The 13,522-nt window shown below is 41.6% G+C and overlaps 1 protein-coding gene across 1 annotated transcript in view; it reads left to right on the top strand.

Moving 5' to 3' along the window:
• The first annotated feature begins 7,815 nt into the window (after positions 1-7,815).
• Positions 7,816-13,522, top strand: part of SIAH1 (siah E3 ubiquitin protein ligase 1) — a 39,928-nt gene continuing 34,221 nt past the window's right edge. The window contains exon 1 of the mRNA XM_065641279.1: positions 7,816-8,242. The gene's annotated coding sequence lies outside the window, so the exon portion shown is untranslated. The remainder of the gene's footprint in view (positions 8,243-13,522) is intronic.

Below are 13,522 nucleotides of genomic sequence, written 5' to 3'. Positions count from 1 at the left end.
ACATATTCTCTAGATATGTCTCCTGTCATCAATCCTGTGCTCGAATTGTTCATTATCATGTCTCATATAACTGATGGGGCTGTTCAGATTGTTTCTAAACAAAGCTCAGAACATCATATATTGTGGCAGTCACGCTTAGTGAAATATGGATTTACCCAGTAGTAATATTTGGCTAAATAATGCTGCTGTTACACAGATTAAATTTACATTACATATTATCTTCCAAGGTTTTTTTCATTAATTTGGTGGCAAGACACAGTAGTTAATAGCTCAAACTACAGCTAGACTGAAGTTGGAATTTCAGTCTCTGAAATGCTGAGGCAACAGCTGCAATCCTGTGGGACAACGTAGAGCACAAAGTTCTGGACAAAGATTTTTCATTTAAGTAGTTCTGGCTTAAAGCCATGCTGCCAGGGCGGACTAAACCCAGGCACTGAACATCTTTGGGAGCTTCTGCAAAATCTTCATCATGGAAACAGCCTTCTTACTGTTGGAATGATATATATAATCTGGATACCAGCTTCAGCCCAAGAAAACCCAGGCAGCACCAAATAATTATTTTAACAAAACCCCACGTTTTATTTTTTTTTTTAAGTAAAGGTGTCTCAAACAGTTGATTTCACAAGAAAGAGACATGGCAAAGATTTTACAAAATACGCTTTGGTCTTAACTAATTTGTATATGGATTGTATTCAGACACACTAATGGTAGGTGAAGGCATGAGCAGATATGCTGATAGGTGCTAAGCAAATGATAACCGCTTGGTTGTTTCAGGATCTGGCCCAGCAAAGGTGGCAAACCATTGTGGAAATCAAAACCTTGTGTTTTACAGCTGAATCAGTCTGATATTCTTCATTTTCATCTAAGGCTAAGCGTCCTGATTTCTCTGGTGGTATCATTTTGTCTTTAATTGCTGTGCAAGTGTGTGCCCAAATTTGCCATCTTTTTTGATAACTTCTTTGCTTTCCTTTCCTAGTTTCTGTGTAGTAATGAAAACACTGCTAGATGGCCTAACATCTGGATATTTTTCCTTAGTGACAGCTGGAGAATACCCTCTCCAAGCAGAACTGGGCAAAACAATAACCCCAAAAGAGCTCCAGCTAAAAGGCTAAAAGAAGTTCACAGCTACAAGCAGGGTTTCAAATACAATCTAAGCAGGAGGCTACCTTAGTAGAAAGACACGAACAAATAAAATTTTTTAGATTTTTTTAATAAAAATTTTTATTTAGACGTGCCAAGACCCTCCGAAGCGGTCAGAAATTCTGTTCGTTGTGATTAATTTAAAATGACTTGACCATTTGTTGTGCTCGTTTTGTTTAAGGTCTGCAAGTGCTTGCTATACTGAAAAGCGAAATCGTGAGCTTTCTGTACTTGACTCCCTCAAGATTAAAGGTACCGTGAATTAATGGTCAGGATAAGATATTTCAACCTAAAAAGATTAAGCTCTTTTTCCTACCAAAGCACCTGCATAAATATAGACCAATCCAGAATCAACAGAAGATACACATGTTATATGATGTGACTCGGGAAAAGCAAAAATGTCAGACCATGGGTGAATATTTGAATTTCACCTACTTCTTGTCTTTCATATAGACATGAGTGCCATTACTAGCAAAGTCAGAAATTGCCTGCTTTCCGCTTCTTATTATTTATTACATATTTTCAGTTCTGAGCAGCTGTAGAATTTTTTCATACGTGAAAGTGCAGGTCTGTTTATGCTACAATCCCGTTTGTTTCATTCTGTAGCTCTTGCAGACCGTAAGTATAGTTGGTATCCTACTCCTTTGCAACTCTCAGCCCATTATCTAAGTTCCAAATTGAAAAATTTCAAAGATGCTATAAATAATTTTCTGGAACTAACTATATATGAAGATTAATTAAATACCAAGGCCTGGCATGCACACCTTGTTCTCTAAGCACGCTTCTTTTGATTGCATTAAACTATCAAGAAAAAAATCATGGGACACATCCTGTTAACTTTATTTAAAAGATATGGCATTTGAAACAAGTTTTGATAATGGGGAAGCGAGGGACAGCTGCAATTTAAAAGGAGTGGTACCATCTGTCTCTGACTACGGTTTTGCAAAAGGTCTAAAAGAATTAGGAGTTCCCGTGGAAATAAATTGGGAACCTGAGGGCATAACCCCCTTAAACTAATAGGCTGGGATTCTCAAGGGAGGAGAGGCGCCTGGAAGGAGTGACCTGTAATCTGATTTTTATAGATTTGTGTACTACCGTTATCTCTCTAGTGTCTGAGTACATTTCTGGAAGCTACTGCTTTGCTGTCGGCTAGTAAGTATCAAGAGTCTGCCTTCAAAATAAAATGTAGACCTACATCTTGTTCTCTAAACAGTACAAATATGGAATACTTTCCATGACACCACCCAGTCTATGTAGAGGAGGGAAGAATCGACCCTGTGACATCTCTTCCAGATGTCAGCGTAACACGGGACTTTTGTCATTGACATGTTTGGTATCTCATTTCGGTAGCCGATATGAAATTCAAGTAAAGCAGAAGCAAAGGCGGCGCCATGCATGTATCTGGGGGCAAGCAGGCTTGGCGACGCGTTGCCCCGGTACCACTCCGAACGGAGTCCTCGGCAGCAAACCAAAAAGCAGCACCAGAAAGTCTACTTCTTGCGTCGCTGTCTGGTTTGCAGTGCTTCGCTGTTGTTGCAAAGCAGATCGAGGAATCTGGATTCCTCGCATGCTTTCGGCTTGCACAATTCATTTGATACCTTCTCCTGCCTTTGATACCAGATAGGGTCTGAAAAGGGCTTCGCCATCTGTGTTTGTGTTGGCATGGTCTGCGCACGTCTAGTGGGGAAGCCTCCCGAGCATTCCTCTGTGAACGCTCCTCACAGCCTTAGCTGGTGCGGTTTTGCATGTTCCGTTGTCTCTTCAAGTGGCAAACTCACTGAAAGCTTTTAACACGTCCCAGATATTAATATTTCCATCTCTTGCTTTAGGGAAGTATAAAATAGGATGGTTAAACTCTCCAGCGTGTCCGATGTCATTGAGTGTTCTTCGAACTTGGTGGTAATTCCTCACAGCTTTATGTATAAAGATACTCTAGAAGTGTCTATGCTTCACATAGAACTTCAGCTTTTCTATCCGTATATTGCATTTTAACAGACATGTAATACGAACGGTTTTCCTGGTCACCAAAATACTTTCTCGTGGAAGCCTCTGGGAGATGTTTCTACTCATGATACAACCACGTTTCCCCACTCCGATGTGGTTAATATGTCTGGTGAATCAGGAGGCTGGAGATTCCCTGTGTGCAAAATGGTTGCAACAGCTGGGAGAGGGAAGGGGACAACCTTTGTCAGCATAGTTTTGAAGGAGAAAGAAATTTGTGCCTGGAGAGTCTTAGTAATGAAGGAGATTTCCTAACTAAACACTTTGTGGCACTTCAGCATAAAATTTCTCCTTATGACAGGAATGGGCAACCTTAGTCTTCAAGGACAGGAACCTGGCTTGCATTTGGACTGAGGGGGATACAAGTTGGAAAGTGCATTTCAGAAACTGAAAGAAAAATAGATTTTAAACACGTAAGAAAATTTAGTATTCATTTTTACTTATCCAAATGCTTTTTAGAACTAAAATGGAGCAGAACTTATTGCGTATTGCAAGTTCCCAATAAAGCAAATCAGGCCGAACTACTCAAGAAGGGAGTTGAAACGTAAAGAAGAATCTCGCGCTACCTCGTGGTGCACTTGGACAGACTGAAAAGGAGCATCAGTTTCTCGACATGCTAGTGAGTCCTCACAGCTCGACTTCCCACTGGCTTTCATGAAATCTGGAATTTAGATTTGTATGTGTACGAGCTGCAGACACAAATAAACTATATGTTTGTTTAGACACTGTCACGTAATTTGCCCGGGAAATGTAAAGATGAAACGTCTTTCCAGGAAATTCCTGTTAAATAATAGTCTCTCTGTGAACTTAATCTTCAAGAACTAGAACATTGTTGCTATAGAGCATGGTAGTACTACCAAAACGGTGGACCATCGAAGTAGTTTTAAAATGTAAATACAGCTTTCTTTTATGTCTAAGTCTTCCAAATATATCTGATTTGTGTTACAAAAATAAAACTACAACAACTAATTTAAGTTTACAGAAAAAAAAATTGGGACCATATGTTTAGAACTAAGTTATTACTGCTTTCACAAATGGTTTGTTGTACAGCTTTTTCAGAATTATCCCAGATAAGTATTTTGTTGATGACAAGCTGGAATTAAATTAGGATAATACACCCTGCATTATTAAAAAAATAAAGTAAAAGAAACAGAAGTATCTTTCTGGCTAAAGGCTAGTTGTCACCTTAAAGAATTTCTGGTTTAGGTTATTAAGGCACTCAATAATGATTGTCTGCCCTTGGGAGACATTTGTTAATATTTTATTCCATGTAAACATCTGGATTCAATTTAGTCAAAGAACATTGTGAGTTAAAACTGGCCGCTCTCCAGTGCGCTGCAGTAGGTGTCTGGAGGTTTGAATACTTCGTTTGCATTACTCTTTTGAGATAAAATTTACCATCAATCCAACTAATTGATTCTCTTTAATACTAAGTATCTTAAGAAAAAATAGAAAATTAAATTCAAGTTCATGTGCAGAATGACGTTGCAGTGTAATAAGCACAGGATTTGTAACAGAGGTTGCACAAAAACATTCCAGGAATCACTTTGCAAAGATCTAGCAGTAAAATAATTTCTAATCCTGGGGAGTGGAAGTTTTCACTCTGAATCGATTTTTGTTGTTTCCCATTTGACGTCGTGACAGAAAACTGGTAAGCTGCCTTTGCTAGCCTTTGGCAAAATTCCAATTTATTTCCTCCAAGAGTAAATGAATTTGGCCCTTAATGACCACGTCGGAGAAGTACCTCCCTTTGAGGTACTGAATACTGCATGAAACAGCAACACTCATGAATCCATGAAGAAAATATCCCTTGATGATCGTAATATTTATGTTTTTCTCCATGAGCATTAGTAACCATGAAGGACATCAATATTGTTGCTTAGTTAATGAATTTAATCCCTTAAATGTAGCTGTAGCTTCAAAGCGATGGGCCTTCTTGATTGAATTTAAGTTGCGTGGTCAAGTCATGTTCATTTTGCAATTTATAAACAACATGGAAAGCTGTTCCCGTAGGTAATAAAAGCCTTTTGGGGAGCCAGGAGACTGGGGAGGTCCAGCCGAACGTGTGCGCTCCAGCCCATACTAAGCTTCTCTGGCTTTGACTATAAACCACTGTAGTAAATTTTCTATCCTGATTCCTTGAAATTTTGTAGTCCTTTGTGTCAAGGAGATCAAATAATTGCATTTCAGTTTGTAAAATTCTGATATGCCAGTATCTTACAGGTTATAAAGGTTAATTTTGTAAAGTTTTCTGATTGTGGAAAGTGTTGCCTGTGATTTTATTAGGCATTGTTACATTCCCATAAAGTATCCAGTTAGTATCACGCAGCTGCTTAGACTAAGAGCATTTTGGGCACAAATCCCGCATGTTTCATCCTACTTCCCCTCAGTTTCGGGTCTTCATTTTTGAGGCATCAATCAATTGCCAAAATATAAACGCCCATTGCCATCGTGATGATCCGAGTTATTTCAATTCTACTCCAGGTGCCCATTCATAAGGGAACAGATATCCTTTATGTTCTCTATTATATCGAAATACATTTTAAAAATAATTTGAAGCAGTGTATGTTCCACAATAACTCTAAATATGAAATGCTGTAGGACTGATCCTAAAATCCTGCACCCCAACTGTCCCAGAAGGCCAGAGGGATCCATCAGCCCAACTCCTGACGTGTTTGCTCACATGTGCTGTCTCACTTTCACCTAAAATGTTCCAATGTCAGGGGAAACCATGAGATAGTTACTAACTGGCGGGAAAGAGAAAATATAAAAATAATAATGCTCAGAAATCAAACGGTAAATGTTAACGCAAAAGGCTCCATATTCGGTTTTTTACGATATCTTTAAAGATTGTATGGAACAGCAATCTGGGTGTGCAGAACGTGGATACAGGATCCATTCCGTGTGGGTCAACTATGTGAACATCGCTTGTCATGGATCTTATGAGGGTTTTTCTTTGAGATTCTGATTACCAAAATAATCCATACAGATTTTTGAACCATAGAAACACATTCACTTTTGGAGTCTCACTCTGCAATTTCCTTTGGCTTGATAGAAACGATAACCATCAAAAGCCAGTGGAAAGGTTGTTCTTGGCTTCCTTCCCAGTGCGTAGTAGGTGAAGGTCCATGTATCCAGGTCCCTGTAGGGACTATATAAACCACAATAAATCACTTGTTTCAAACAGAGTTGATCCTTTTTCTTGGCATCTAAGTGATTGAGATTGTGCTGTATTTACTTTGTCTCTTCCTAAAGGTCGTATTGAAAAGGAACAGATTCTTCCCTGCCCATTTCCTCCTATGACTTTTTTGAATTCATTTCAGTATTTTTATTTCTAAGCCTTTTTCAGGTTATTTGGCAGTATAAGGGACTAAGGTTCCAAAGCGATGCGGTGAGCTCGGCAAGACCAGGGATCCATTTTAACAGTATTGTGTCAAGAAGGCAGATACCTGTGCGCCCCTCGGGTATTTAGTTAAAAAATAAGAACAGGACAGTTCGAACCAGTGCATCCTTTCTCTATTAGTAGCTCTTAAACAAAACCAAACCAAACCGAACCAACTTTCTGTGCTCTGATTTTGATTGTTTTTACTGGTTGGGTGATTATGGAGTTTCAGGTTTTACACTGTCCTTCAGAAAATTATTCATAATATTGGTGCTGGCAATATTTCGGAGGTAAAAGTAACTTATTTTCAAGTTTCATGCATAGATTGTAATATTTTTTCTCTTATTGAATTGCAGAGTGGATTCAGAGTGTTTCAGATGAAAGTCCTTTTCCCAATGATTTTCCCACATTATACTATATAAGAGCTCCACCAGTTGTAGCAGTCGGCATCCAGAGCAGAAGTCTGAAATATTAGATATGCCGCTAGCATCTTATTTCCCAAAAGTTAAGGGTAGAAGAGGAGAACGCAAACAAGCGCCAAATTTGAGCTGAAGAAAACAACGCCAGCTGCTACCAGTAAGTGAGATTTGAGCGTGACAGGCAATACCACAGTTAAAAAAGAAAATCAGGAGAGCTGCTGGATGTTCTTGAACCACCGCACGTACCAGAGGAAGCGACAAGCTCTCTATTTCCTTAGGTCTGACTGAAAGCAGAATAAACGGACAGATTCTTTGCGAGTCAGGTCATTTCCAGCTATAGTCTCGCTTCCCTGTATTTTGTGAAGGTGCTTGTGTTCCGGGGATTGCCCGAGTGATGCAAGTGCTTGTGATGGAAAGACAACACTTGTGTTTGCCCCGCTGTGACTTTCAGCAGAGGTCAGATGCTTCCGTGCAAGCTGTAGCTTTTTACGCGGGGACCTTGCGGGTCTCCAGCTCTTGTCACCGGTCACCAGCCTTAGCGATCTGCTGGGGGCTGCCAGTCTGACTCGTTTGGGGTTAAACTCTTTGGAGAATCACGCAAAACAAACAGAAAGGGTTTTGTTACCCATAGGCAGGCTGAGCTGGCTGGATCAGGTCTCGCTTCCTTCTCACTGCACAGGTCACTGTCGTTTTCAGCTTTTATGGAGCTTCCCGATTCCCGCCCTCCCTCCCTGACAGTGAATAAAACAGCATTTAGCACATGGTGTCTGATTATCTCAGCCTCTATTTTTAAATATGTTTTTCACTGCCATATTTCTGCTTCTGTTTTTGCAGTAGCTTAAATGAGGTCAGAGAGTTTGTGCCTACAATGCAGGCTAGTGTTTCTGAGTAATCTAGTCAGCAATTTAATATGGGATTTAAGGGTCTTCAATCCCCGTTTTGCCTCCAGGTGTCCACTGGTTTAAAAACAAAAAGCAAAACCAAAACCCCAAAGTGTTTGAAAGCTCTCTTGACAGCTGAGCGTGCATTTTAGCAGGCTCCCGGTTTATTTTTGGTGTGTGACCTGGCTGGCTGTCGGAGCTCCGGAGACCCTCCGAGCGCTCCAGGAAAGCGAGCGCAGAAGATGCGAGGCATCCTGCCGGCGCCGGGGAGCTGCAGGTGCGGGGCGGCGCGGCGATCCGTGCAGGCGCTTCTCGGAGGGCAGCGGCTCCCGCTCCAGCGCGGCGGCCCACGCGGCGCCCGTTCCCTCGCCGCGGCTCCCCCCGTTCCCACGCGCCCCGTCGGAACCAGGCTTCGCCAGGTAAACCGCGAGCAACGGAACGTTCGCTTTGTCCGGCTTTTGTCAATATTAGCCGAGAGAAGGGTGATGTTTGCACCACCTTTCTTTTTGAAGCACGGAATCCTTGATTGTCCTCTTGCGTATTTTTAAGGTGACATAATTCCTGTGCTGTTACTTTTCTATATATGAACAGCACTTTAAAAAAAAAAATCATTGTTTCTAAAAGTGGGATAAGGTATCACTTTAAGATCTTTGCAAGATCTCTTTATTTGGAGGTTTAAATTTAGAAAGCTGTGCTGTCATTTAAAAAAAAAAAAAAAGTTGCTTTTCATCTGCTTTCCCTCTGGCTCCCAGGAGTCAGTCTTGATGTAGCAGACACTGCATTGCTATTTCCTTTTTAAATCTAGGGCAGCAAAGCTACGACACTTTTCAAAGTCCTGATGTCCTTGTTAATATTTCTTTTTACCGTGAGTGAAGGTAAAGCTTACTCAGGAAGTGTCCTAGTTTCTAGTCCCTAATTCCAGCAGAAAAACTTTAGAAAACAGGCATTTGACAGCTTCTTGTATTGATATATATATTAAATCATGTATATTGTAGTGCGTAAAAGCTTGGTGCAAGATGGAGGAGATAAAATGCAAAAGTCTGACGGTTTGTGATCCACTCGTAAAACGTTCTGCCGCTGCTTTTGAAAGACTTTCAAACATTTCACAGCCATTTAGCATACATGCGTCTGTCTGGTACACGAGCACTGAAAACCTCCTAATGGCTCTCCAGTACCAGAAACATATGGATATTTGGAGTTAATTCAGCAAAAGGCCCCTAAGATAACCAGGGGGCTTGAAGTACGTGATGCACAAGGAGAGGCTGAGAGAACTGGGTTATTTGAACCTGAAGAAGAGAAGGTGGAGGGGAAACACTCTTGCTCTCTACATCTATTTAATGGGGAGATACAGGAAAGTTCTAGAGGGTGACTCTTCCCAGGAGATGTACAGCTATAGGGTGAGAGACAATGGAGGCAAACTGGAACACGGGAAATTGCAATTCCGTATGGAGGGTTTTCCCTGTGAGGGTGATGAGCACTGGAACAGATGCCCAGAGCAGTGCTGGGATCTTTGTCCTTGCAGGACTGCACGGGACAAAGGCCTGTTCCACCACCTCTGCTTCGCCCGCTCTGGGCAGGGGGTTGCACCAGAGCTGTTCTGTGTTTCCATGACGGAGCAAAGCTACTACATCTGATGCTGGTTTTGCCACAAGAACAGGGCAGTATGTCCATATTGAAGCAGCTTAATTATGTTTATAGTTTCCCTGCAAATGGGAGACTCCTGATGTGGGTCCCCCTTCCTCGTCCTCTCCCTTCTTCTCTGTACTCCTACAGCACTAATAGAAATTGGACAAATAATACATGAACAACTGACAGGCTAACACCAAACTGCTTTTGCATTATGCTATTTTGCTGGTTTGACCTGGCCAGCAGTGCATGTTAAAACCCCATTCGTGTGTGACTTTTGGTCCATGGTGGGGAACAGTGGGGTCACCAAGGGCAGTGTTTTAAATTCAGCAGAGGAAAGCCCCACTGAGATTTGAGATTTCGACCAGAGATGATAGCAATGTATGCCTCACACAGAAATTCCATTTCAGCTGTTTCACATTACCCGATGAAAACCTCTGCCATGTACCTGTAAATATGCACATATACACTATTTTCCTAAATTTAATCTCAACGATGTTTTTAGCTGCTGCAGCAGAGACTTCATTCAAACAATGAAAGCGAAAACAAAGGATTCTAGTCCATGTGCTCCTAGTTTTATCCACTGTCCAGTCAAAACCAGTGACCCCATTCCTGCTGTGAGAAGCAAAGCTGGGATACTGGTAGTCCTTCCCTTCCTTCTTAGCATGTTTATAACTCATGCTAGAGGGAAAATCTTTTGCAGGAGTCTATACCATTGTAGCTATTGCTTTCTGAAATGAAAGATTAATGGCTTTTACCTTCTTCCTTTATACCAGTCCTTTTAACTCTTTTCCAGTATAATACTTTTCTTCACCTTTTCTAGCACTCGGCAGTAGGGAAAGTTCTGGATAGTGTCTGCAAGCTTTCTGGAAAATCAGCAAATCCTGCAAAAATGGTTTTTATTGTAAACTGAAAGTATAGAATGTTCAATGAACTTCTAAGGATCATCCACAAAAATATACATATAATTGCCATTTATCTAAAAATGAAAAAAAAATGAAAAAGTGTTGCGATATGTATTTGTGCTATATCTGAAGAGGGGCATTTTCAACTCAAAAATTCTTTTATTTTTTATAATGTTGGGATAACAGTTTCAAAACTATTTCACAACCACAGGATATTAAATCTGGAAATAGGAACTAAGTAATTGGCAGCCCATATTTCGCTGCTTTTTTTTTTTTTTAAAGTTTATTTGAAGAAAACGGAGTGGCTCTTGGAAGAACATTTGTTTATGCATAGTGGGGATATTTTTATTATGAGACAAATGCTGTTTTCCCACATGTTCACTGACCTTGGTGGGACTGCAAGATTGCTACTGAATTCCTCAGGAGATTGTTTTATTGATGTTATCCATATGTGCTGTATATATGAAAGGTTAGACTGTAATGTCTGTGGTGCGATTATACTCTGTCCTTATCTGTACAAGTTAGGAAGTCAATATGGGAGTAGAAACAGAAGGAGGAAAGGGTAATAATTTCGAAGTGTAGCAGTTATATAGAAGATGGCAAAAGTATTAGAGTTCAAGAAAGAGAGCAGAATGCCTGCCTTCAAGGGAATAGTATCCACCTGGCATGCTGCTGGTTTTTAGTTTTTAAAACTCACATCTATCGGTGGGAAAAAAGACATGGAGACATCAGGCAGTCTGGGGTTGTCTTTCTCCAGTACGCTTCCAAAATAGAGATGAAAGCATCGCTGAGCTCCACAAATCAAATACAGCTCTACGCAATCCCACGAAATCGGCAGAATTGCGTCATGGCCGAGTCACCCCCGCAATCTGGGCAACATATCATTGAGTTCAAGGTGCTCACGTATCGGGGAGCAGATATGTCACCCTGGAAGGTGCTGGCATGCCAGCTGCTGTGCTCCAGGGTCGCAAGCCGGCACGGAGCGCTGTTTGGAAGCCTTCCCTCGGGAAACTCCTCATTGTGGGACTGCAAGAGAAACAGGAATAAATGCGTGTCCCAGGGAGGGCAGGGCACACTGCTGTTCGCAAAGCGAGGAACAGAGGGAGAGCCGTCAGGCGCCGAGGAAGCGCGTTTTGGGAGACGTTTTCATTTCTGCGCATGCTAGGATACAAAGATTCATTCTAGTTACCTCGTTAAAATTACACATCTACGCTTTAGGAAGCACACGCTACTACAGAGGCTAATCATAGTATGTAACTCTATGCGATGGTATATGCCACTGCTTTGGCATCATATAAATAACCCTTCTTTTAAGCAAACGTTACCGATATTCCTTGGAACATACGCTGAGTAGAAAGGGTGTGGCTGAAATAAAACTTTTCAGGTTCTGAAAGCAAAATGTATAGACTAGGATCTATTCAGACCAGGCGGTGAGTGGGATGGACAGAGCTTTTGCCGGGACCTGGGACAGAATGTAGCGGAAAGCAGGAGACGGCTCGGGGTGTGTGAGAGCCGTCCCAATGCCCGCACAGCCTCTGTTACTGCACCGGAAAGCCAAGTGGAGGAGGAAAGTAGATGTGCTTCCACCATCTTTTAATCGGTTTGTTTCCCAGGATCAACCAACCCCACGGCAGGGACTTGCGCTGCGACACATCGCCTGGAGCTTCCCGCAGGCTTCCATCCCCGTGCGCCTCCGCAACGCGGCGCTCCGACCCACCCGTGCTCTGCCGCCTGACCTTTCTCACGAGCTGACTATAAAGAAATTAAAATAGCCTGTGTATTCAGCTCTTCTGGCCCCTGGCATGGGTCAGGAGAAGTTTAATGGTTGCAGCAGGCCGAGCTCAGGTTCTGTGGAGTGCAATGCCAGCAGGGGAAGAATGGTGGGAAACATTTAGCAGCCATCGAAGTTGGCTTACGCATTCGAAGATAAATTCTGACAGCATCTGGAGGGTCCTCTCAGGAGCTCCTACAATCTCTGAAAAATAAATCTAAGTCAACTCTAGGGCTGAAGCTTTCTCTGCGGCGTTCTGTGGAAGGGTAGTAGGTCGAAGATAGCAGGCATTTTCGTAGTTCTATCTTATTTTTATCCAGTGTGTATCGCGTTATGCAGCTGTCTGCGGTTGGTGATATGAGCAGAACATATTGAGTGTGTTTTCTAAAGAAGCATTTTATGTTAACATATTCTATCTCACCACTCATTTCTAACTTCTATTTTTGTCATGGTTGCTAGAAAGCATTGATTATACTATTAATTTAATATGCAGATTTCTAAATATCATTGCTCGTCTTAAATCCCGATTCACGTCGATGGTGTAATGATCTAGATTAGGACCTGATATTTACTCTGCTCGGCTTTCCAGTTAAATGAGTTTTATGAGATTCTGCCCTCTTTCAGCTGCTTTTCAAGTTGTCAGCTTTCACACCACTGTCCAGTTTCCCCCGAAAGTGTTGAAGGTAGGGTTTGTTTTTTACTGTGTGTGTGACAGTAAGTGATCAGATGCCGCAAGTGCTCAAATTCCCGACAATCCAGAGGCTGGACTTGACTGCTGTCACTGCTTGCAGAGTGAATGTTTGTTAGTAATTACGTTTTCTTCTTATACCAACAGAATACCGGATATAAACACAGTTGTACTAAGTGTGGAAGTATAGCTAATATAACTTGCAAAATTACTGTACGGTGTAACAGCTCAGCCTTTCTAACAGGCCAAGCCTTGCCAGGACTAAATCTTCACAAATGACATAACCTTTGCTAATGAGGCTTCAGAAAATTCTAGCCAAATAGCAGAAGACCTTACATTAATAACAGTCCCTTCTCGCTGTGCAGATCCTGTTCTCCAAATCGGAACTTGCCTGCAAAATCACCAGATAAAGGTTAGTCGGGTAGAGTGAGAACCTGGATGTTGATGACTTTAATTTCCTGGCGTGCAATTCCACGTGTATGTGTCAGTGGTCCTTTCTACTTCTTCACGAGTTCTCCTTGTTTCCCTTTTTATCTAGTCAGGCTTTTCAGTTGTATATAGAGGAAAAGAGAAGCAAAATATGATGGATTATGCAGTAACCGAGGGAGTTCATTCAAAGCCACTTAAATGTGCGGCTTTAAGAGATATTATTCCCCTTCTTATTCAGTAGGGAATTAAGGGTATGTGCACAGTTAATAAATTAAATTAC

Source organism: Caloenas nicobarica, chromosome 9 (genome assembly GCF_036013445.1).
Source record: "Caloenas nicobarica isolate bCalNic1 chromosome 9, bCalNic1.hap1, whole genome shotgun sequence".
Classification (NCBI taxonomy): domain Eukaryota; kingdom Metazoa; phylum Chordata; class Aves; order Columbiformes; family Columbidae; genus Caloenas; species Caloenas nicobarica.
The sequence above is the reverse complement of the archived record's forward strand: the minus strand, read 5'-3'. Positions and strand labels throughout refer to the sequence as shown.